The sequence below is a fragment of the Cetorhinus maximus genome, chromosome 13, assembly GCF_964194155.1.
Source record: "Cetorhinus maximus chromosome 13, sCetMax3.hap1.1, whole genome shotgun sequence".
NCBI classification, from domain to species: domain Eukaryota; kingdom Metazoa; phylum Chordata; class Chondrichthyes; order Lamniformes; family Cetorhinidae; genus Cetorhinus; species Cetorhinus maximus.
The window spans coordinates 15783657-15807429 of NC_135891.1; the positions used below are offsets into that span (position 1 = coordinate 15783657).

The 23773-nt window shown below is 41.7% G+C and overlaps 1 protein-coding gene and 1 non-coding gene across 16 annotated transcripts in view; both read right to left on the reverse strand.

Annotated features, from left to right (window-relative positions):
- The window catches only part of LOC144688446 (nuclear receptor coactivator 3-like), a 264554-nt gene that overhangs the window by 61575 nt on the left and 179206 nt on the right, over positions 1–23773 (reverse strand). For 8 of the 15 annotated variants that reach the window (XM_078554996.1, XM_078554995.1, XM_078554984.1 and 5 more), the window contains 2 exons: positions 14478–14601; positions 3916–4054 (listed from right to left, as the gene is read on the reverse strand). The exons of 1 other annotated variant lie outside the window; for it this stretch is intronic. The gene's annotated coding sequence lies outside the window, so the exon portion shown is untranslated. The remainder of the gene's footprint in view (positions 1–3915; positions 4055–14477; positions 14602–23773) is intronic. 6 more of the 15 variants (XM_078554982.1, XM_078554983.1, XM_078554990.1 and 3 more) reach the window with 3 other exon arrangements.
- On the reverse strand, positions 23527–23764 carry LOC144689300 (small nucleolar RNA SNORA53). The gene has a single exon (XR_013578631.1). It is a non-coding gene; the product is annotated as a small nucleolar RNA SNORA53 (small nucleolar RNA).

Here is a 23773-nt window from a genome sequence, read left to right on the forward strand (position 1 = left end):
ATGTGTGGAATCTGTCTGGGTGGAGCTAAGAAACAGCAAAGGGCAGCAGACATTGGTTGGAGTTGTTTATAGGCCACCAAACAGTAGTGGTAATGTGGAGCATGGTATTAATCAGGAGATGAGAGAAGCATGCAGCATGGGCAATACAGTAATCATGGGTGACTTCAATCTGCATATAGACTGGGTAAACCAATTGAGCACTAATGCTGTGGAAGACAAGTTTCTGGTGTGTGTTAGGGATGGTTTTCTAGAGCAGTATGTTGAGGAGCCGACTAAAGAACAGGCTATTTTAGATATAGTATTATGTAATGAAAAAGGGCAAATTAATAATCTTGTTGTAAAAGGACCTCTCGGGATGAGTGATCACAATATGATAGAATTTTACGTTATGTTTGGAAGTGAGATAGTTCACTCTGAAGCAAGGGTGTTAAAGTTGAATAAAGAAAATTATGAAGGCATGAGGGACAAATTGGCTGAGGTGGAATAAGAAAATACATTAAAAGATGCGACTGTACATAGTTCTTTGAAGGCTATCCATTGCCTATTACATAGCTTATAGCACCTATACATTCCTTCAAGATGCAAACCACACCACCCCCCCTCAAAAGAAGCCAGTCAACCATAGCTGACAAAGGAAGTTAATAATTGTATAAGATTAAAAGAAAAGTAAAGTTGCCAGAAACAGTAGTAAGCCTGAGGATTGGGACGTTTTTAAGAATACAGCAAAAGACCAAGAAACTGGTAAAGAAAGGGAAAATAGAATATGAATGCAACCTAGCAAAAAACAAAAACAGACTGTAAAAGCTTCTAAAGGTATGTAAAAAGGAAGTGTTTGGCTAAGACAAATGTAGGTCCATTACAGGCAGAGTCAGGAGAATTCGTGATGGGGAATAGAGAAATGGCAGAGAAACTAAATGATTGCTTTGTCCCTGTTTTCACTGAGGGAGATACAGGAAATCTCCCAGATTTAGAGATCCAAAGGACTAGGGAGAATAAGGAGCTGAAAGAAATTAGTATAAGAAAGATGATTGTATTGGAGAAATTAATGGGACTGAAAGTTGATAAGCCCCCGGGACCTGATATTCTGCATCCCAGAGTGTTGAAAGAGGTTGCTATAGAGGTAGTGGATGCATTGGTGATCATTTTCCAAAATTCTATAGATTCTGGAATGGTTCCTGAAGATTGGAAGGTAGCAAATGTCACCCAACTATTTAAGAAGGGAGGCAGAGAGAAAACAGGGAACTACAGGCCTGTTAGCCTTACATCAGTGGTAGGGAAAATGCTAGAATCCATTATAAAGGATGTGATAAATGGATACTTGGATATTCATGATCTGATTAGGCATAGTCAGAATGGATCTGCAAATGGAAAATCATGTTTGACGAACTTCTTGGAGTTTTTTTTGAGGAGGTTACTAACAAAATTGATAAAGGAGAGTTGATGGACATAGTATACTCGGATTTTCAAGAAGGCTTTTGATAAAGTCCCCCACAGGAGGTTAATTAGAAAAATAAAAGCACATGGGATAGGAGGCAATATACTGGCATGGATAAAGAGTTGACTAACCGGCAAAAAACAGAGTAGGAATAAACAGGTCATTCTCGCGTTGGCAGGCTGTGGGGTACCACAAGGATCAGCACTTGGGCCCCAGCTGTTCACAATATATATCAATAATTTGGATGTGGGAACCAAATGTAATATTTCTAAGTTCGCGAATGATACAAAACTAGGCGGGAATGTGCATTTTGAGGAAGATATAAAGTGGCGACAGGAGGATTTGGACAGACTTAGAGAGTGGGCAGGAACATGGCAGGTGGAATATAATGTGGAAAAATGAGGTTATCTGCTGTTAAAAAGAACAGATGTGCAGAGTATTTCCTAAATGCTAAGAGATAGAAAGTGTAGATGTATAAAGGGACCTGGGTGTCTTTGTCCATAAGTCACTAAAAGCTAACATGCAGGTGCAACAAGCAATTAGGCGGGTTAATGGAATGTTAGCCTTTATCGCAAGAGGATTTGAGTACAGAAGTAGTGAAGTCTTGCTTCAATTGTATAGAAGCTTGGTTAAACTGCACCTAGAGTACTGTGTGCAGTTTTGGTCCCTTTACCACAAAGGATATTATTGCCATAGAGGGAGTGCAGCTAAGGTTCACCCGGCTTGATCCGAGGATGGGGCGGGACTGTCTTATAAAGAGAGGTTGGGCAAACTGGGCCTGTATTCTCTAGCGTTTTGAAGAATGAGAGGTGATTCATTAAAACCTACAAAATACTTAAAGGAATACACAGGGTAGATGCAGGTAAGATGCTTCCCCTGGTTGGGGAGTCTAGAACCAGGGGACACAATTTCAAAATAAGGGGGAAGCCATTTAGGACAGAGATGAAGAGAAATTTCTTCACTCAGAGGGTTGTGAATCTTTGTAATTCTCTACCCCAGAGGGCCATGGAAGCTCAGTCACCGAGTATGTTTAAGGTAGAGACCAATAGGTTTCTGATTAACAATAACGTAAACCATTATGGGGATAGTGTGGGTAAAAGGCATTGAAGTGTTCGATTAGCCATGATAGTATTGAGTGGCGGAGCAGGCTCGACAGGCTGAATGGCCTTCTCCTGTTCCTATGTTCAAGAAGCTTTGAAAGAAAGGGAGATTGGAAACTTGTTGCAGTTACCAAGAACAGGAATATTTTTGATGGGGGTGATGATGTTTTGAAGAGGAGGGAAAGTGCCTGAGAAGAGGGAACCACTCACACTATTAGCTAGAACTTTGACCAGAAAAGGGTAGATGAACATTTAGGAACTCAGTGAGAATTGTGCTGAAGGAGCAAGAGATAACTTTCATGGATAAGATTAGCTTTGAGAAGATAAGAAATGGGACATGGGAGAGAAAGATGTACAGGTAAAAGGAGGGCGACAACTGAAGGAGCTTGACTTGATGGGAAAGGGGGAACAAAAACAGCAGAGGCAGCTGAATGGATGGTCTCTATTTTGGTAAAGAAGAAATTCCTAAGTTCCTTCCCAAGATGAAGAAGGCAAGGGCAAGATGTCAGAGAAAGCAAATGGTAGTAAGGGAAAAAATCTAGCCTTCTTGGGTGATCATACAGCAACAGACAGTTTTAGCAGAAGCAAACTAGGGCCAATAGAGTAATGGCTGACTAAACCAATTGTGAGCCACATACACTCAAGCTCATCTCGCTTGGACTTGAGGCGGTAAAGATGATGGCCATACCAGAATAACAACATATGAATGAAGGCTTTGCTGGAGAGAACGCCATTTAAATTGGAGAGGAGGGAATGCCAGTGTAAATCAACACATGTTAATTACCATCTCACTTAATACTCTAGGCTTAAGAAATCTAAAATGTAAATATAAATTCATAAGTAAAAGAATATAAACTAATCAATCCCACTCAGTTATAGTTTTCATGTGAAAGAAGAAATCCCAGAATTCAATGCCCTAAAATTTAGTAAAATTCTCATAACACTATGCAATAAACAACTTTAACTTAAAAGCACCATCTCCAGAAGGAGAGAAAACATGGGGAAGACATGAGTGGGTAGTAACATTCTGCTGTGGAAATGAGTGGCTAATGTATAAGGTTTCAATCACAGAATCGAGGGCTCATTGAATAGTTGTGTAATATTCCATTAAAGAAACTCAGGGCTTCTGTATTTTGTTGCTTCATTTTCTTCAGGGAATAGAATGAATGAATTGCTTTCTTCAATGTGTACAATCCTCAAACATTTATACAAGCACTCTTTAGATTCTGAGAAAAAGCACCATTTCTCTAAGGGGAGGAATTTACTCTCAAATAAAAGTTCTATTGCAGCCTTAGCTTTTTTTTAGCATTGCAAATGGAAACAAACTGTAAACTGCACATACAGCCTTCAATTCAGATTCTCAAGCCATTGGAAACTCACTTTCCTGTGGCCTTTGGAACCATGACAGCTTCCCAGCAACACTTCTTATGTCGGCAAATGTAAAGTGGTTGCAGGCTTGGTTATCATTGAATGTTTTATCCCTCTTCTACCACAGTAACTTGAAGTCCATTTTCCTGATCTGTGTATACATAACAGCCAAGTGACCCAGGGAGTTAATTTACGTAATAAAGCTGCTGAATAGCAATTTTGTCAGCAAATATGCATATCTATAAATATTTTCATGAGTTGTAATTTTATACCTATATGTTTTATGTTCGGCACATGCAAAGTTGGGGTATCGACAATTAAAATATATTTGTCAATTTGTAGCTCTTTGACTGATTCATAGCATAAAAACATAAAACACAGAGAAAGGAACAATATTCATCAAATGGGATGACAGGACCCAACTCAATAGTTTTGTATTTTCTATTGCTCCATAGGCATCGTTATTAGGCTATGCATAAAAACTACCAGTTAAGCTATAAAACATTATTTACAACAATTCACATTTACATTATGCCTTTAACTCAGGAAACCTCATTATAGCTCTTTGCAGAAGCATAAAGAGGAAGATATTAGGATGGATGGCTAAGAGCTTAGTTAATGAGGTAGGTTTTGAGGAGAGACTTAAAACAGGAGACAGAGGTGGAGAGGTTTAAGAAGGTTATTTCACAGCTTAGGATCAATACAGCTGATGGCATGGATGCCAACTGTAGAACACAGGAAGTGAGAATACCTAAGGTGACAGAGCTGGAGAAGCATAGTTTGTGCAGGATTCCAGGGGATTACAGAGATAACCAGGAGCAAGGTCATAGCAGAATTTGAACACAAGGATGAGAATTTCTAAATCAAGGAGTTGGTAGACCAGGACCCAAAATAGGCCATCCTGCACAGGGCAACACAGGGCTTGATGCAGGTTAGGATGGTAGAGTTTGGGATGAGCTTAAGTTTATTGATGGTGAAGGAAACGAGGTTGGCAAAATGTTCATTGAAAAAGTTTAGTCTGGAGGTCACAAAAGCATGCATAAGGACTTCAGCAGCATAAAAATCATCTGGTTGACAAACGTCCTTTAGGGGAGGAAATCTGCCATCCTTATCTGGTATGGCCTACATGTGACTTCAGACCCATAGCAATATGTTTGACTGTTAACTGCCCTGTGAAATTGCCTAGTAAGCCATTCAATTCTACCAAAGCAGTACAGAAAAGGCGAATAAGATTAAAACCAGATTAAGCCCGGCACCGGTTTAGGCACTTGAAACAACAACAGCACATCCTGGCCAGCTGACCCTGCAAAGTTCTCCTTACTAACATCTGGGGACTTGCGCCAATATTGGAAGAGTGCAGACTGGCCAAACAGCCTGATACTCATATTCACCAAATCGTACCTTTCAGCCAATGTACCACATTCCTCCATCAACCATGCTTGGATAAGTCTTGGCCAGGTGGCAGGACAGATCTACCAGAGGTGATGGCACAGTGGTATACACAGTCAGGAGAGAGTGACCCTTGGAGCCCTCAATACTGATTCTAGCCCCCATGAAGTCTCATGGCATCAGGTCAAACATAAGCAACGCAATATCCTGCTGATTACGCTCCCTCAGCTGATGGATCAGTACTCCTCCCTCCCTCCCTCCAAGTTGAACATCACTTGGAAGGAGCATGGAGGGTAACAAGGGCACAGAATGTACTCTGGGTGGCGGACTTCAACGTCCATCAGCACGAGTATGCACTGACCGAGCTGGCCAAGTTCTGAAGAAGAAATCTGCCAGACTGGGCCTGCTACAGGTGGCGGGGGAACCAAAAAGAGGGAAAAGCCAACTTGATCTGGTCTTCACCAATCTACCTGTCACAGAAGCATTTATACATGACAATATTAGTAGGATTGACCATCACACAGTCATGTGGGAAAAGTGGTCCTTTCTTCATGCTATGGATACCATGCATCATGTTGTGTGCCAATACCACTGTGCTAAACAGGATAGATTCAGAACAGATCCAGCAGTTAAAAACTGGAGGTGCTGCAGGCCATCAGCAGCAGCATTACCACCAAGCCAGGGGGTCAACCTAGGTTCAATAAGTGCAGGAGAGCATGCCTGAAGCAGCACCAAAAATGAGATGTCCACCCAGAGGGTGGTGGGAGTCTGGAACTCACTGCCTGAAAGGGTGGTAGAGGCAGAAACCCTCATAACATCCAAGTAGTATTTGGATGTGCACTTGCAATGCCATAGCATACAAGGCTATGGGCCTAGTGCTGGAAAATGGGATTAGAATTGTTAGGTACTTGTTTGACCGGCACAGACTTGATGGGCCGAAGGACCTTTTTCTGTGCTGTTAGACCTCTATGACTCTATGGCCTGCTGAAGCTACAACCCAGGACTACATGCATGCTAACAATGAAAGCAGAATGCTGTTGACAGAGATAAGCAATCCAACGACCAAAAGATCAGATCAAAGCTCTGCAGTCCAGCTATAAATGGTGGTGGACAATTAAACAACTAACTACAGGAGGCAGCTCCACAAACGTCCCAATCTTCAATAATGGGGGAAACAAAGCACATCAGTGCAAAAGACAAAGCTGAGCATTTGCAGCCATCTTCAGCCAGAAGCCTCATCCTGAGCTCCCCGGCATCACAGATGCCAGTCTTCATACAATACAAGTCACTCCATGTGATAGCAAGATACAGTGAAGGCACCGGATACAGCAAAGGCTATGGACCCTGACAGCATCCCAGCAGTAGTACCGAATACTTAGAAACATAGAAAAATAGGAGGTGGTCATTCGGTCCTGCTCCACCATTCAATATTATGGCTGTCTCAATGCCATACTCACACTCTCTCCCCATACCCCTTAATGACTTTAGACTCTAGAAATCTATTTCCTTCTTTAATATATTCAGTGACATGGCCTCCACAGCCCTCTGTGGTACAGAATTCCACAGGTTCACCACCCACTGAGTGAAGAAGTTTCTCCTCATCTCAGTCCTAAATAGCCTACCCCGTGTCCTGAGATTGTGAAGTCTTGTTCTAAACACCCCAGCCAGAAGAAACATCATCCCTGCATCCAGTCTGTCCAGTTCTGTCAGAATTTTGTACATTTCAATGAGATCCCCTCTCATTCTTCTAAACTCCAGTGAATACAGGCCTAGTCAGCCCAATCTCTCCTCAAATGACAATCCTGCCATCCCAGGAATCAGTCTTGTGAACCTTCGCTGCACTCCCTCTATGGCAAGTATATCCTTCCTTAAGTAAGGAGACCAAAACTGAGCACACTACTCCAGGTGTGGTCTCACCAAAGCCCTGTATAGCTGCAGTAAGGCATCCTTGCACCTGCACCCAAGTCCTCTCGCAATGAAGGCTAACATACCATTTTCTTTCTTAACTGCTTGCTGCACCTGCATGCTGGTGTAAAAGGACACACAGGTCCCTTTGCACATCAATATTTCCCAATCTATTACCATTTAACTAATGCTCTGCCATTCTGTTTTTCCTACCAAAGTGGATAACTTCACACTTATCTACATTATATTTCATCTGTCTTTGCTCACTCACAACTTGTCTAAATTGTCTTGAAGCCTCTTAACACCCTCCTCACTACTCACATTCCCACCAATTTTTGCATCATCAGCAAACTTGGAAATATTACATTTGGTTCCCTCATCCAAATCATTGATGTATATTGTGAATAGCTGGGGCCCAAGCACTGATCCCTGCAGTACCCCACTAGTCACTGCCTGCCATTCTGAAAAAGACCCATTTATTCCTACTCTGTTTCCTGTCTGCTAACCAATTCTCAAACCATGCTAATATATTACCCCCATTCCCATGTGCTTTAATTTTGCACACTAACGGTATATAGGACTTTATCAAAAGCTTTCTGAAAATCCAAATACACCACATCCGCTGGTTCTCCCTTATCCAGTCTGCTAATTACGTCTTCAAAAAAACTCCAGTAGGTTTGTCAGACATGATTTCCCTTTCATGTTGACTCTGTCTAATCCCATTGATATTTTCTAAGTGTCCTGTTATCACATGCTTTATAATAGACTCTAGTATTTTCCCTACCACTGATGTTAGGCTAACCATCTGTAACTCCCTGTTTTTACCCTCCCTCCTTTTTTAAATAGTGGGGTTACATTTGTCACCCTCCAATCTGCCAGGACTGTTCCAGAATCTAGAGAATTTTGGAAGATGACAACCAACGCATCCACTATTTCCATGGCCACCTCCTTTTGTACCCTGAGGTATAGATCATCAGGCCCTGGGGATTTATCAGCTTTCAGTCCCATTAATTTCTCCATCACTGTTTTTTTCAGTAAAACTAATTTCCTTCAATTCTTCCTTCTCATTAGACCTTTGGTTCTCTAGTACTTCTGGGAAGTTAATTGTGTCTTCCTCCGTGAAGACGGAGCTAAAGTAGTTGTTGAATTGCTCTGCCGTATCCTTGTTGTCTATTTTAAATTCTCCTGCTTCGGACTGTAAGGGGCCTACATTTGCCTTCACTAATCTTATTCTTCTTACATACTTTTAGATGCTTGCTCCAGAACTAGAAGTGCCAAGCTGTCCCAGTACAGCTACAAAAGCTACATCAACTCGACAATGTGGAAAATTGCCCAGGTATGTTCTGTCTCCGGTGGGCGTTGGTGTGGTGTTATCTTATGAGGAAAGGTTGCAGAGGCTGGGCCTATATCCATTGGAGTTTAGAAGATTGAGAGGTGATCTTATTGAAATATAAAAGATTCTGACGGAGATTGACAGGGTAGATGCTGAAAGGATGTTTCCCCTTATGGGAGAGACTAGAACTAGGGGACACAGTTTAAAAATAAGGGGTCTCCCATTTAAGACAGATATGCGAAAAAAGATTTCCCTGAGGGTCATAAGTCTTTGGAACCCTCTTCCTCAGGTGGAGGCAGGGTTGATGAATATTTTTAAGACGGTGGTAGAGAGATTTTTGACTAACAAGGAAGTCGAAGGGTATCAGGGGGTAGGTCGAATGTGGAGTTGAGGCTACAATCAGATCAGCCATTATCTTATTGAATGGCTAAGCCGGCTTGAGGGGCCAAATGGCCTACTCCTGCTCCTAATTCATATGATTGTCATATATGTTAGTTGTCATTGATATGTGCTACCAAATAGCACTTATATAGCAATAACCTGCTTACCAATGATCAGTTTGAGTTTTGCAAAGGCATCTCAGGTCCAGACCTCAGAACAGCCTTGGTCGAAAAATGGAAGGAAAAACTGAATTCCACAGGTGAAGAGAGAGTGTTTCCTTAACATCGAGGCAGCATTTGATCGAGTGCCATTAAGAAACCCTAGCAAAATTGAAATCAATGGGAATCAGACGGAATCTCTTCACTGGTTGGAATCATTCTTAGCACAAAGGAAGATGGCTGTGGTTGTTGGAAGCCAATCATCTCACCCCCAGGATAGCGCTGCAGGAGTTCCTCAGGTCCAACCATCTTCAGCTGCATCATCAATGCCTTACCTCCATCACAAGATCAGAAGTGGGAATGGTTGTTGATGATTTCACAGTATTCAGGACCATTCCTGACACCCCAGACACTAAGCAGTCTGTGCCCACATGCAGCAAAACCTAGGTAACATTCAGGCTTGAGCTGCTAAGTGGCAAGTAACATTCGTGCCACACAAGTGACATGCAATGACTATTGCCAATAAGAAAGAATATAACTATCTCCTCTTGACATTCAATGGCATTGCCAATGCTGAATCTCCAACCAGCAACATCCCAGGGGTTACAATTGACCAGAAACTGAACTAGCCACATAAATATTGTGGCTACAAGAGCAGATCAGAGGCTGGGAATTCAGTGGTGAGAAACCCGCCTCCTGACCTTCCAAAGCCAGTCCATCCACAAGGCACAAGTCAGGAGTGTGATGGAATACACCTTTTTTTTATTATTCATTCATGGGATGTGGGGGTCGCTGGCTAGGCCAATGTTTATGCCATCCCTAATTGCCCTTGAACATCCACAGCCCATGTGTTATGGGAACATCCACGGTGCTATTAGGGAGGGAGTCCAGGATTTTGACCCAGCAACAGTGAAGGAACGGAGATATAGTTCGAAGTCAGGAGGGTGTGTGGCTTGGAGGTTTGGAGGGGAACTTGCAGGTAGTGGTGTTCCCATACTTCGGCTGCCCTTGTCCCTCTTGGTGGTTCAAGGTCGTGGGTTTGGAAGATGCGTCTAAGGAGCCTTGGTGAATTCCTGCAGTGCATCTTGTAAACGGTACATACTACTGCCACTGTGTGTCAGTTGTGGAGGCAGTGAATGTTTATTGTGGTGGATGGGGTGCCAATCAAACAGGCTGCTTTGTCCCGAATGGAGTTGAGCTCCCTGACCGTTGTTGGAGCTGCACTCATCCAGGCAAGTGGAGAGTATTCCATCACACTCCTGCCTTGTCCCTTGGAGATGGTGGACTGTCTTTTGGGAGTCAGAATTCCAAGCCTCTAACCTGCTCTTGCAGCCACAGTATTTATATGGCTGGTGCAGTTCAGTTTCTAGTCAAGGGTAACCCCCAGGATGCCGATAATGGGGAATTCAGCAATGGTAATGCCATTGAATGTCATGGGGAGATGGTTAGATTCTCTCTTTTTGGAGACTGCCATTGCCTGGCACTTGTTTGCCATGAATGTTACCTGCCACTTATCAGCCCGAACCTGAATATAGTCCAGGACTTGCTGCATTTGGACATGGACTGATTCAGTATCTGAGGAGTCATGAAAGGTGCTGAACATTGTGCAATCATCAGCGAACATCCCCACTTCTGACCTTATGATGGAAGGAAGGTCATTGATGAAGCAACTGAAGATGGTTAGGCCGAGGGCACTACGCTGAGGAACTCCTGCAGCAATGTCCCGGGACTGAGATGACAGATCTCCAAGAGCCACAACCATCTTCCCTCGTGCTAGGTATGAATCCAACCAGTGGAGAATTTTCCCCTCGACTCCCATTGACTCCAATTCTGCTAGGGCTCTTTGATGCCACACTCGATCAAACACTGCCTTGATGTCAAGAGAAGTCACTCTCGCCTCAAGAGTTTGGCTCTTTTATCCATGTTTGGACTAAGGTTGTATTGAGGTCAGGAGCTGAGTGGCTCTAGGGGAACACAAACTGAGCATACGTGAACAGGTTATTGCTAAGCAAGTGCCGTTTGATAGTACTGTCGACGACACTTTCCATCACTTTCAGAAGTCATTCATATACTTGGCTGAATGAGTGCAGCCACAACACCACTCAGGAAGCTCAATACCATCCAGGACAAAGCAGTCTGCTTGATTGGCATCCCATTCACCACCTTAAACATTCACTCTCTGTACCACCAGCAGACAGCAGTAGTGTGTGCCATTTACAAAATTCCCTGGGCCAAACCTCCTTCAACAGAACCTTTCAAACACATATAAAAGTAAAATACTGCAGATGCTGGAAATCTGAAACAAAAACAGAAAATGCTGGAAAAACTCAGGTCCAGCAGCATCTGTGGGGAGAGAAACAGAGTTAACGTTTCGAGTCCATATGACCCTTCTTCAGAGCTGAAGAGAAGCGGAAATGTGATTAAATTTATACTGATTAAGGGATAATGGGGCAGGTGGAGCTGGATAGAAGACCAGCGATAGATGGGGACAAAGGAGGGATTGACCAAGATGTCATGAACTAAAGGACGAAAGGAGCATCAATGGTAGTGGTTAGTGCTAAAAAAGGTGTTGATATTGGCATAAAGGTAAGAAAGCAAAATGTGATAATAGCAGAACAAGGGTAGCATTTTGTGATATAACAAGTAACAGATGGCTCTGTAGGGGATGGGGTGGGGGAAGGGGCCGTGGTGGGTGAAAAAAAGGATAGAAATTGGGATAGAAGGGGGAAAAAACCACGGATAAATGAATAAAAATAAGTGGATAAAAAATAAAAATCAAAGTAGAAAAAAGGGGATTAAAAAAGGGGGTGAGGATGGAGGAGAGTGGTCATGGTCTGAAGTCGTTGGACTCAATGTTAAGTCCAGAAGGCTGTAAAGTGCCTCATCGGAAGGTGAGGTGCTGTTCCTCCAGTTTCCGTTGGGCTTCACTGGAACATTGCAGCAGGCCAAGGACGGACACGTGGGCATGAGAGCAAGATGGTGTGTTGAAATGGCAAGCAACCAGAAGGTCTGGGTCATGCTTGCGGACAGACCGGAGGTGTTCCACAAAGCGGTCACCCAGTCTGCGTTTGGTCTCCCCGGTGTGGAGGAGACCGCATTGGGAGCAGCGAACGTAGTAGACCAAATTGAAGGAGGTGCAAGTGAAGCGCTTCTTCACCTGAAAGGAGTGTTTGGGCCCTTGAACAATGAGGAGGAAGGAGGTAAAGGGGCAGGTGTTGCACCTTCTGCGATTGCATGGGAAGGTGCCGTGGGAAGGGGTTGAGGATTTGGGGTTTTGGAGGAGTGGACCAGGGTGTCCTGGAGGGAATTGTCCCTACGGAATGCTGACAGTGTGAGGGGAAGACGTGTTTGGTGGTGGCATCATACTGGAGCTGGCGGAAATGGCGGAGGATGATCCTTTGAATGCAGAGGCTGGTGGGGTGAAAAGTGAGGACAAAGGGGACTCTATCATGGTTCTGGGAGGGAGGGGAAGGTGTGAGGGCAGAGGCATGGGAGATGGATCGGACAGAACTGAGGGTCCTGTCAACCACAGTGGGGGGAAAGCCTCAATTAAGGAAGAAGGAAGACATGTCAGAAGCGCCGTTTTGGAAAGTGGCATCATCGGAACAGATGTGACGAAGGAGAAGGAATTGAGAGAATGGGATGGAGTCTTTACAGGAAGCAGGGTATGAAGTGCTGTAGTCGAGGTAGCTGTGGGAGTCGGTGGGCTTGCAATGAATATTAGTGGACAGTCTATCATCAGAAATGGAGACAGAGAGGTCAAGGAAAGGAAGTGTCAGAGATGGACCATGTGAAGGTGATAGAGGGGTGGAAATTGGAAGCAAAATTAATTAATTTTTCCAGGTCCAGACAAGAGCATGAAGCAGCACCAAAACAGTCATCGATGTACTGAGAAAGAGTGTTGTGGGAGGGGGCCTGGGTAGGACTGGAACAAGGAATGTTCCACATACACCATAAAGAGACAAGCATAACTGGGGCCCATGCAGGTACCCATAGCCACACGTTTCATTTGGAGGAAGTGAGACAAGTTTCAGGAGAAATTGTTCAGTGAGGGAACATGTTCAGCCAGGCGGAAGAGAGTGGTGGTGGATGGTGATTGTTTGGGCCTCTGTTCAAAGAAGAAGTGAAGAGCCCTCAGACTATCCTGGTGGGGGATAGAGGTGGAGAGGCATTGGACATCCATGGTGCAGAGGCAGCGGTTTGGGCAGGGAACTGGAAATTGTTGATATGACATAGGGCATCAGAGGGATTACGGGTGTAGGTGGGAAGAGAGTGGACAAGGGGAGAGGGAACGGAGTCAAGTTAGGAAGAAATGAGTTCCGTGGGGCAGGAGCAGGCTGACACAATCGGTCTACCGGGACAGTCCTGTTTGTGGATTTTGGGAAGGAGGTAGAAGTGGGCTGTCCAGGGTTGGGAGACCATGAGGTTGGAAGCTGTGGAGGGAAGATCCCCAGAGGAGATGAGGTCAGTGACATCCTGGAAACAATGGACTGATGTTTGGTGCTGGGGTCATGGTCCAGGGGGAAGTGTCTGAGAGTTGGTACGCAGCCTCTGCGAGGCAGGGGTCAGTACGCCAGACAACAACAGCACCACCCTTGTTGGCAGGTTTGATAACCCAAGACTGCCACCATCAAGAAGGACAAGGGTAGCAGATGTCTGGGAACACCAGCAGCTGCAAGTTCCCCTCCAAGCTAAACACCATCCTGACTTGGAACTATATCACTGTTCCATCACTGTCACTGGGTCAAAAACCTGGAACACCCTTCCTTACAGCATTGCAGATGTACCTACACCAGCTGAACTGCAGTGGTTCAAGATGGTGGCTCACCGCCAAGAGAAAATAGGGATGAGAAACAAATGCTGACCTTACCAGGGATGCTCACATCCCAAGAAAGAATTTTAAAACTATAAGCTGAGAGTGAAGGTAGGTGATATTTGTGATGGAGGATATAGGGTCAGAAGCTCAGCACAGGATCAAATAGGATCATGAGTTCACAGGTAGTTTCATTCAGCCCTCGACAGTCAGGAGCAAGGGAGATGGCTAGGAAACAGAGTTTGTGGCGGCAACCAAAGATGATGGCTTTGGTCTTCCCAATATTTAATTCACCTGTTTTGTATCAAAAAATCTCCTAATCCGACCCATTGCTTTCCCAAACAAAATTGTACATCAGCTATGTCTAAACAACAAAAGTAGGATTGGGTAGATGGTCCAAACAAACCTAAATTATTATTTCTTAATATTCAGGCTTGAAGTGTTAAAACTCAAATGAATATAAAAACTAGCATTTGGCTGAATATCCATAATGCAGTTGGATAAACTACTCCAGGGATACAGTAAGTGTCTCCCCAAAATGATTGAAGGAGAGTTTATGATTGTTAAAGAAATTTCATTATTTTTACTTGCTCACCAGCAGGGAAAATGGCCCCAAATTTCACAAGTATTAGTCACCATATGCCTCAGCTTCAATCTGTAAACATCTGGATGATCCTGCAACTTCTTGTAATAGTGCGATCAATCATCATGTGTCATATCTGAAAAGCAAGAAGACATTAAACTTGTTACTACAAAATGGAGCCAATGAGACTTTATTCATAAGTCTGTTATCTGAACGTGATCTAACAATGCCTACATTTTCTTCCAAAGACTGAAAGAAACACCGTCATTTCAACAGAAGTATTTGAATGAAAAAAATGAAACAAAGTAGTTCAATCCAACACCTTCACTCCCATTATTAGCAGTAACTTCTTGTGCATCATAGCATACCCCATGGTTGTCCATGTTTCAACTTGCTCCTCGTTATTGAATGATTCATTTTTGGCACAAAGAGGTGGGGTACTTCCAATTAACATTACTGCTGGGCAACTAAATCACAACATTGGATATTATCCTCACTAATCGCAGTCAAATCCTGCAACTACCAAAGAGATAGCCAATCAAAGACTGAGCTAAAATTTTCTTTTCAGTTTTAATTCAGGAGTGGAGGATTTCACTTTGAATTCAACTCATTTGATCCCATACAACAGAAACTCCTGAAACTAGTTTCTTGTTTAAATCTGATACTGTTTGGCTGCCTAATATACAAATGGATGTGATACAGTAACCAGAGTTTCACATTTCATAGCTTCCTGATTTCAGTTGGATAATTGATATGTACTCTCTCATTGTTAGGGGAATTTTTAATGATAACATTATCAATTTTACTCATGCACAGTGTGCTAAAAAGTTACCAGAAAGGCCTTCAATCATAGTTTTTGCAGCGATTGTTTCTCCATCAGTGCAAGAGACTAGTTAAAAGCAAGAGACGTTCATGTTCTAAAATAATTTTCCTGCCAAGTGATAACACAAATCGTTGTGAACTTTTGCACCTTTTTATTTGGCAGGGCTGCGGAAGAGGGTAGACATCTTCAATTTAATGTGATGAAAAACGGTCTCAAGGACATTGAGACACTCAAAGCAACATTTATTAATGGTTATTACAGTAATTCACTTGGAAGCTAAAGTGGGATAGCTGAATAGTATATATTTTAGTAGCTATATCACTTGTGCAAAACATGAGAACATGAGGCAAGGTGAGTTTCATCATATATAGGCTCGCCATTGACTTATTTTCAAACAGAAAAGGAAAATTCTAGTAGAAATTTCTCTACAGCTATCTCATCCGCCAGACAAAACATTGTTGCCATTTTTAAATAAATACAGAACAGGCCAAGGTCATTCCAAAATATAAAGATCTGTTTTGAGTCCCATGTACCATGGGCCCAAATTTTCACAGGGCAAAGTGCAATTTGTGATTCATGTGCTGGGCTGGCATCTCTGAATAGGATCAGGTCATTTGAATAAAATAGACAGGCCTCTGCACCAATATAGAACATCTTGGGTACTTGTTAAATTTGGAGGAAAGCAGGAAGAGAGACTTGAAGAACATGTGGAGTTTCGGTAATCAGGAAAATTCATCTCGTTTATGAGAGTGCCTATTCACATGGTACGAACAGTAATCTCGGACTATCCAAGCCAGCAAATACGTTCGGGAACACCTCTGCTGCCCCAATTACTGTATCTTGCTAGCATCCATTACACTTGGGGCAGAAGAGGAGGAAGAGTGGGAATGTGGTCAACAATGGCATCCCACTGTCTCCATCTCCTATTGGAACACCAGGTTTCTAAGGGTGAATGGGGCCCACCCTTGGCCCCATAGGAAACTGGCACGACCTGGTCTTCACAAGGAGAGATTAATCATTACTGGCTTTCACTCATTTTCTGCCATATCTCCATACCCACAAACAAATGCCATGCTTCAACTGCTCGATCCAAGGAAATTTAGTGTCAATACGCATTACAAACTTGGCTGATACATAAGAATATCAGCCTTATTGTGGGTGCGCTTTTAATCAGAAATTTTACCTCAAAAGATCAAAGTGCTTTAAACGTATTATTCCCATTAGTAATAAGCTAGTAATCTAATTTCTCTTAACTATGGCCTTGAAATTATGCTATGGGATAATAGTTACCTGATGTTTAATGTATTTATTTCAAATTGGTTAATGTCATCATTAAAATAATGATAGGATACCAACGTATCCTGCTTTTTGATTCAAAAGGTAAATGCACAAAATTCCATCAGGGTCCTTTTAGTATCAGAGGAAAGCAAGCCATTCTTTCTTCATCCTTCATTCAAAGGCTAAGACAAATCAGAATACCTTCTTAGCGGTGATAAGCTAGGTGCAGAGCAGTATATGGAATTAGCTACTCATGTACACAAAAAAAATCAGTAAAAGCTAGTGCACAAACATATGAACACATGAATGAGAAGCAGGAGTCAGTCATTTGGCTCCTCAAGCCTGCACTGCCATTCAATAAGATTCATGGCTAATTTCATTGTGGCCCCAACTCCACATTCCCACTACCCTCGATAAAATTCGACTCCCTTGTTGGTCAAGAATCTGCCTTAAAAATATTTACTGACCTTTTCTCCACCGCTCTCTGGGGAAGAGAATTGCAAAGACTCACGACCCTCAGATAAAAAAATTCTCATCTCCACCTTAAATGGGAGACCCCTTATTTTTAAACTGTGTCCCCTAGTTCTAGTCTTTCCCACAAGGGGAAACATCCTTTCAGCATTCACCTTGTGAAGTCCCGTCAGAATATTTTATGTTTCAACAAGATCATCTCTAATTCTTCTAAACTCCAATGTCATATAGGCACAGCCTGTCCAACCTTTCCTTGTAAAACAGCACCCCCCCATTCCAGGTATCAGTCAAGTGAGCAAGTACAGAAAGTAATCAAAAAGGCAAATGGAACGCCGGCCTTTACCTCAAGGGGATAAGAATTCAAAATTGAGGAAGTGACGCTTCATTTGTAGCGTCTTGGCCAAAACTCACGTGGAGTGCGGCATTCAGTTGTGGGCACCAAAGCTCAGAGACAGGCTGTTATTGGAAGGTGTACAGTGTAGATTCAGAGTGCTATCCGGTCTTAAAGAGTTAATTATGAGGTCAGGTTGTATACATATAGCTTGGGCTCCTGTGAGTTTAGAAGGTTCAGGGGTGATCTAACGGAGGCATTTAACATTTTTAAATGATTAGACTGGATAGAGAGAGAAAATTTTTCCTCTGGTGTGGGAGTTCAGAACAAGAGGTGCAATCTTATTATAGATGGACCATTTAGGAGATAGAAAAAAGGAAGCACATCCTCACAAAGGATAGAGAAAAGGCTGGAACACTTTTCTTCTAGACGGTGGATGCTGGGTCAATTAATATTTTCATGACTGAAATGGATAGATTTTTGTTACGTAAGGGTAGAAAGGGATATGGAACAACAACAGGTAAACAGAATTCAGGTAACTGAATGGTAAAGAAAGCATGGGGGGCTGAATGGCCATTCTTGCTTCTATTAATTAAGTAATACTGTACTTAAATTATATTCAACAAGTAAATGTGGCAATGAATAGCAATTCACATGTTTCCTTATTCTTTTCACCTTTTCAAACTCACTTGTCCAATACTATGTTTGTGTGAAAATCTAGCAATAAGCTCAGCCATTGTTGTCAAACATTGAAAGGTAAGAGGTGGGCAATTACCAACATGACTGCTTACTCACTTAATTTTAAACAATAAACCTTTTATTTTGTTTGAAAAAGGACTTGAATTATTACTACCTCAGACAGCAGGTCCAGAAAAATGGAGGGCCTCACTAGCTCTAGCACCATTGTAAATTTTCTGTCACAGTATGAAAAAGAACAAAAGGAGAAATGAAGAATCAGCAGAAAATTGAGCAAAGGCCTTCATTTTTCCCCTTCAAAAGATAGCATTCACAAATCAACAAGTAGCACAAAACCCACTAAATTGCTCAAATAATTTCTTCACACTTTTGGCTGTAATTTCAAGTTAGTGTAATATTAATACCAATATTTATGACAATGTATACAAATTACCCAATTCTTGATTTGCTATGAAGTTTTCTGCCATACAGGCCTATTACACTGTCTGGAGCCTGGGGTTTAAATTGGAAATTTTTTTTTTAAGCTGGACAAATCCTGGGCGACTTTGTGTCAGTAACAGGTGTACCACAGGACTTGGCTTTCAGCCTGCATACGTATTCAGTGCATCCTGGCACCTCGTGTCACAGGTAGAAAGTTTACAAGCCAAGGTGTTAGCCATTGGGAAAAGAAAGAAAAAAAAGTGAAACATTTGTCCCTCTCAATATTTTATATAATTTAAAATCACTGAGCAAGATTTGAGATAACAATGAGGTTTGGGATGAAGTTTTCCCTGCATTAACCCAATGTTAATTCACACTGATGAAAAGCTGCTGAATTAATTTTCACCATCCCAACAGTTGGAAGTTTGAAGCCATCATTCTTGGCTCCTGAAACAAATTCTGTTCCTTTATTATTCACTCCATCTCCCTTCCACCCAACTGCTCAACTTGAACCAGGCAGTGTATTAGTTTATTGTCTATTTGACTCTGAAGTTAGTTAGGAAAGCTTGAGCTTTAAATCCCATATTCTATACATCACTAAAGGAAACAATTTCCACTACCACAAAATTGCTCATTTCCATCTTACCTCAGTACCTTCAATGAAACTCTGTCATCCCCCAGATTTGATTACTCCAATTCTGCCCTTGTTGTCTTCTCATTCTCCGTAAACATCAACTTATCCTAAACTTTGTCATCTTTATCCTGCCAATATTGAGTCCTGCTTGCCAATTCAACTGCATCCTTTAATTCGATTCCTTAGCATTCAACATATTAAATGGAAATCCTCCCTGGTTTCACCCGATGCTGGAATCTCTTTCAGCCTTATAGTGCCTGCCTCATGCTCCAATCCTTACTCCACACTCATTTGGTGTCAGATGCTTCAGCTGCCTCGGTCCTGACCTGTTCTTGATAAACCTTTCTGCCTCTCCAGAAAAACTCTTTTAAAATCCATCTTTGCAACCAATTTTTCATACTCTAGGTGTGTGTGTTCACTGTTTGAACATTTTGTGAAACACCTTGGTTTCTTTTTGCTTGTGCTTTAAAAGTGTATATTGTTGTGGTTGATGATGTAAATATGCAACAAGGTTGGAGAGGGAGAGATGAACACATCTCTATCTTAAATAACTATTATAAATCAATAGTTAGAGGACAAGCAAACGAGTAAGAGGTTTTGGGGAGGGAAGAACAAAGTTATGCACATCTTAAAAAGTGGCAGGCAAATAATATTACTAAAACGGCTTGTGACAAATACAACTTTCAGCCTGTCTATTGCGTAATTTATTTACAATTTGTACTATATAACATTTGTGTGTTAAAACCAGTTATCTTTCATAAACCAAGTGAATTATGCCCTTCAGGCAGGGAGTGGAAAAATGTTTTTCTATTTGAACAGAGACTCCAAAATACTTAAAATGCCTCCATTTTTAAAAACTTTTTCATGCAAAATGGGGTGGTGATTAACAAGCAGCAGCCCCAAAATAAATCACTGAGTTCTTTGATCAAAAATGACTAAGTATTCTGATAATACAGAATGAAGAGTTTTACAGTTGACACTCCCAGACCTGTGACATTAGTCAAAATGACAAAACATCAATTACAAGATTTTGAAAGTCAGTATACAACTCCTCTAAATAAAACAGTGAGACTACATGCTTTTTTACACACAGAAATCATTCATTGTTATGTTTAGAGTAAAAAATGAAATTCCAAATACCGATCTAAAATGATCAATAACCAGTGAGCCAGACAAATCCATTAAACAATAACTGGTGAAATACTCAAATTTCCAAGTGAAATTTAAGAAAAGGAAAATGTTTAGATTGTGATACGAGTCTTGGACGGTTAGTGCAGTGAAATATCCAATACATTAAACAAAAAGCATCATTGGGATTGCTCCTGTACCAAAAGCAAAATTCACATTCATATTCAAGTGACTGAAAATGTACTATCCACAGAATTACCAATGGTACACCTTCAAAGAAAAGCAGAATTGTAATTCCAGATAAATATAACCATATTACCAGCTGCAGTATGACCTAAGCAATGGGTTTTACGGAAAGCTGCAAATTATTCCAAAAAACACAACCTGGAATATATCGTAGTTTCATTAACTGGCAGAAATTGGAAAACCATTAATAAAGGCAAAATGAAAAAGACGGCCAACATCATTATTTTTTGCTATTTTTGCATGAACAAGATCGGAAAATTGGACTTGAGAAGCAAAAATCTCTGAGACAATTACCAGGATTGCATGTGTGTACACCAGTGAGATGTGAATGGGAGTCTTACTTTAGTAGCTCTGGTTAAGTCATTGGACTTGTTTGACAGTGGCAGCCACACTCTCCATTGCTATGCTACTTCTGGGCACCCACCACTCATCATTAGCTAAGAGCACCACCTTCCTGCTGACGTTCTCCACCACCACCCTCCATAGCATCATCTGAAAATGCAGGGACCCTGGCTGCAGTTATGTGCTGCTCTCAGCATGAAGAAACGGTGCCAAAGTTTGACTAAGTAAGTGCTGTTCTCTAAGCGGCGCAGGTGTCCTTTAAATAGCAGCAGTACTGCCATTACTCCTAGCAGCCCAGTGGGTGAGCTGCAAATCAGTAGCATGAATAGCGCCAACAGCTCACCATGAATATTTGAATGAGACACGGCCATGAAAATAGTTCAGGTCTCCAGTGTCATCAACAAGTTGGCACATTAGGATGGCCCACCCAATATGACTCAAGATGTCTTGCATATGTAAAACAGACACTAAATATTATCAAGAGTTTTAGAAGAGATCAACTTATTGTAGATATCTTCTCCAACCATACGAATTAAATGTTGTGTATGCACTACAACTCCTATGTCAACCTATTATTTCATAAAATGTCTCAGAACTTAGTGCCTGCTATCACAGCACTTTACCTTTTCCAACAGCCTGTGCTTACCATAGTTTAACTACCTTGCACACCTTCTTGATGAAATTCCATCGTTAGAGCCTGTGATGCGGTTAACAGCTGAGTGTGAAAGGCTCTTGGGATTTGGCCAACTTGGCTAAATGCTTGCATTCTTACCTCAGGGTCAGAAGTTGAAGAGTTCAAACCCCACTCCAGGTAGCCTCAAAGATTAAAATGTAGATTCTAAATCAATGCGGCCTCTATGGACTCTACGATCTCTAAAGGTTGACATCCAACACGAAGAATCTTTTTACTTATTACTCCACCCTAAGTGTTCAAACTTATTTATTATACATATAGATGTAAACATCCTTATGCACAAATGCACATGCAGGTGCAGAATGTACACATTCTGCACCAATTTGAGGAAGCATCTGTTTGAACTGGTAAAAATGAACAGCACAGTGGTTTGACTAATTCGACAGTAAGAAATTAACTCACAGTGTAGTTACTTTGCTTCCTCATTACAGCACCAGATTTTGACTCATTAAGTGGAAAGGGCAATTTACTAACCTCAGGCACTTCCCAAAAGGTGATGTAGTAGTGCAACTATTCAACAATTCATCTTGATCCTCAGAAATTTAAACAAAAACTCTCAAAAGTTTTGTCAAATTGTTGTACTTTAGAACTGATCTACTGCAAAAGCCTTGCAGGGTTAAGAAAAGCTGTGGATGTTCAGCCCAATTAGAAGGACAAATTGCCACTGGTAGGTATACATTATGAATGACCCACATGATCCCACAGCATAATTTTTTTTTACACAAAGCTAACAACCCATATAGCACAGTAACTGTCACTAACAGGCTACACATTTCTTTGGCCCTATGGGAGTTGTTGCTGTCGTATGAAGACTATGCTAATTAAAACATTTTTAAAAAGTTATAAACTATCATACTCTTCATTCAATTTTAAAACTTTAGAGGTTCAACATTTTGGGACAGTATACCACAGAGCAGGAGGTTGCAGGTTTATACCCTCAATCCTTCACACAGTAGGAGCAATTTTAATTTATGTTGATGGCAGTAGTGACTGCAGATTGTTGTAAAATAACAAAAATATTTCCCCTCTCTAGCCCTTCCTGCCATATGACCTGATTATAAGATCATTTAATATGTTCTTATGTTCCTAAAAATTACCCTCGGCAGCGAGTTTCCAATCTCAGATCTGTTGTCACAGTAAGTTGCTGGCTGGAGTAATGAAGCCATTCTCGTGCACCTCTTGCAGGTCCGTTTCAGAAAGACATTGATACAGGATTGTCACCTGTAACCAGTCAGTTTTCATGGGCAACGATAGTGCATGGGTTGGGAATGACCAGTACAAAAAATTAAAAATGCATTTTATGTATTTAATCAATTGAGTGGGGGAAGTGGGGGTTTACAAGAATGCAAATCAGACATTTAGATGCAAAGTCCTAATGCAATTCAGACATCTAGATGCAAAGTCCTAATGCAATTTAGACATTTAGAATCAAAGTCCTAAATTTATTAGATATCATTTTTTTCATACTTAGAAACATTTACAGCGCTACAAGGTTTGCTACTGTGTCGCTTTTCCAAAGGTAGCAGCAGTTTTCTAGTTAAATGGAGGAGGAAGTGCAGCAGCTTTTATTCAGAAAAAATCCAGGTATAATCAGGTCATATGGCAGGAAGGGCTAGAAAGAGGGGAAATATTTTTGTTGCTGTGACGCTACCACCCTGTAACAGGTAATCGAGAGCAAACTGCAATTTATACAGCTGCAACTCTATCCAATTTTAATGATCTGAAAACTGGAGGAGCGCAGTTTGTGATCAGCAAAATTGCTGCTTTAAAATCACTACTCATTCTTTGTCATTTTATCCAAGTTTTTTCTTTATTAAAAAAAGTGCTTCTATGTTTCTTACACATGGAGTTATATACTCTTCTTTTAAAGGATGTTAGTTAACAATGGTGAAACCTTCCCACTCCATTTAGTACCGCACCGCCCCACCCCCCCCCCACCCCTTCAGGATTTTGATGAAAAGGCGAACTTGAATAAAATCAAAGAGAAGTAATATACTCTCAAATCACATAAAAATACTCTGATGGCAGAAGCAGCTTGGAATAAAAGGTTATTCACATCAGAACAGAGGGGCTACCATGCAGGTATATTACTTGAAGACACCAATGACTCAAGCACCTTTGACTGGACAACAACTGTCACCTGTCAGCCCAGTGGAGAACCCAACACCAGGACGCAAAGAGATCTACCAGCAAGGCAGAACGGATACATCCCAAAGGTAAATCTAAGGAGCATGAGTATTTTTTA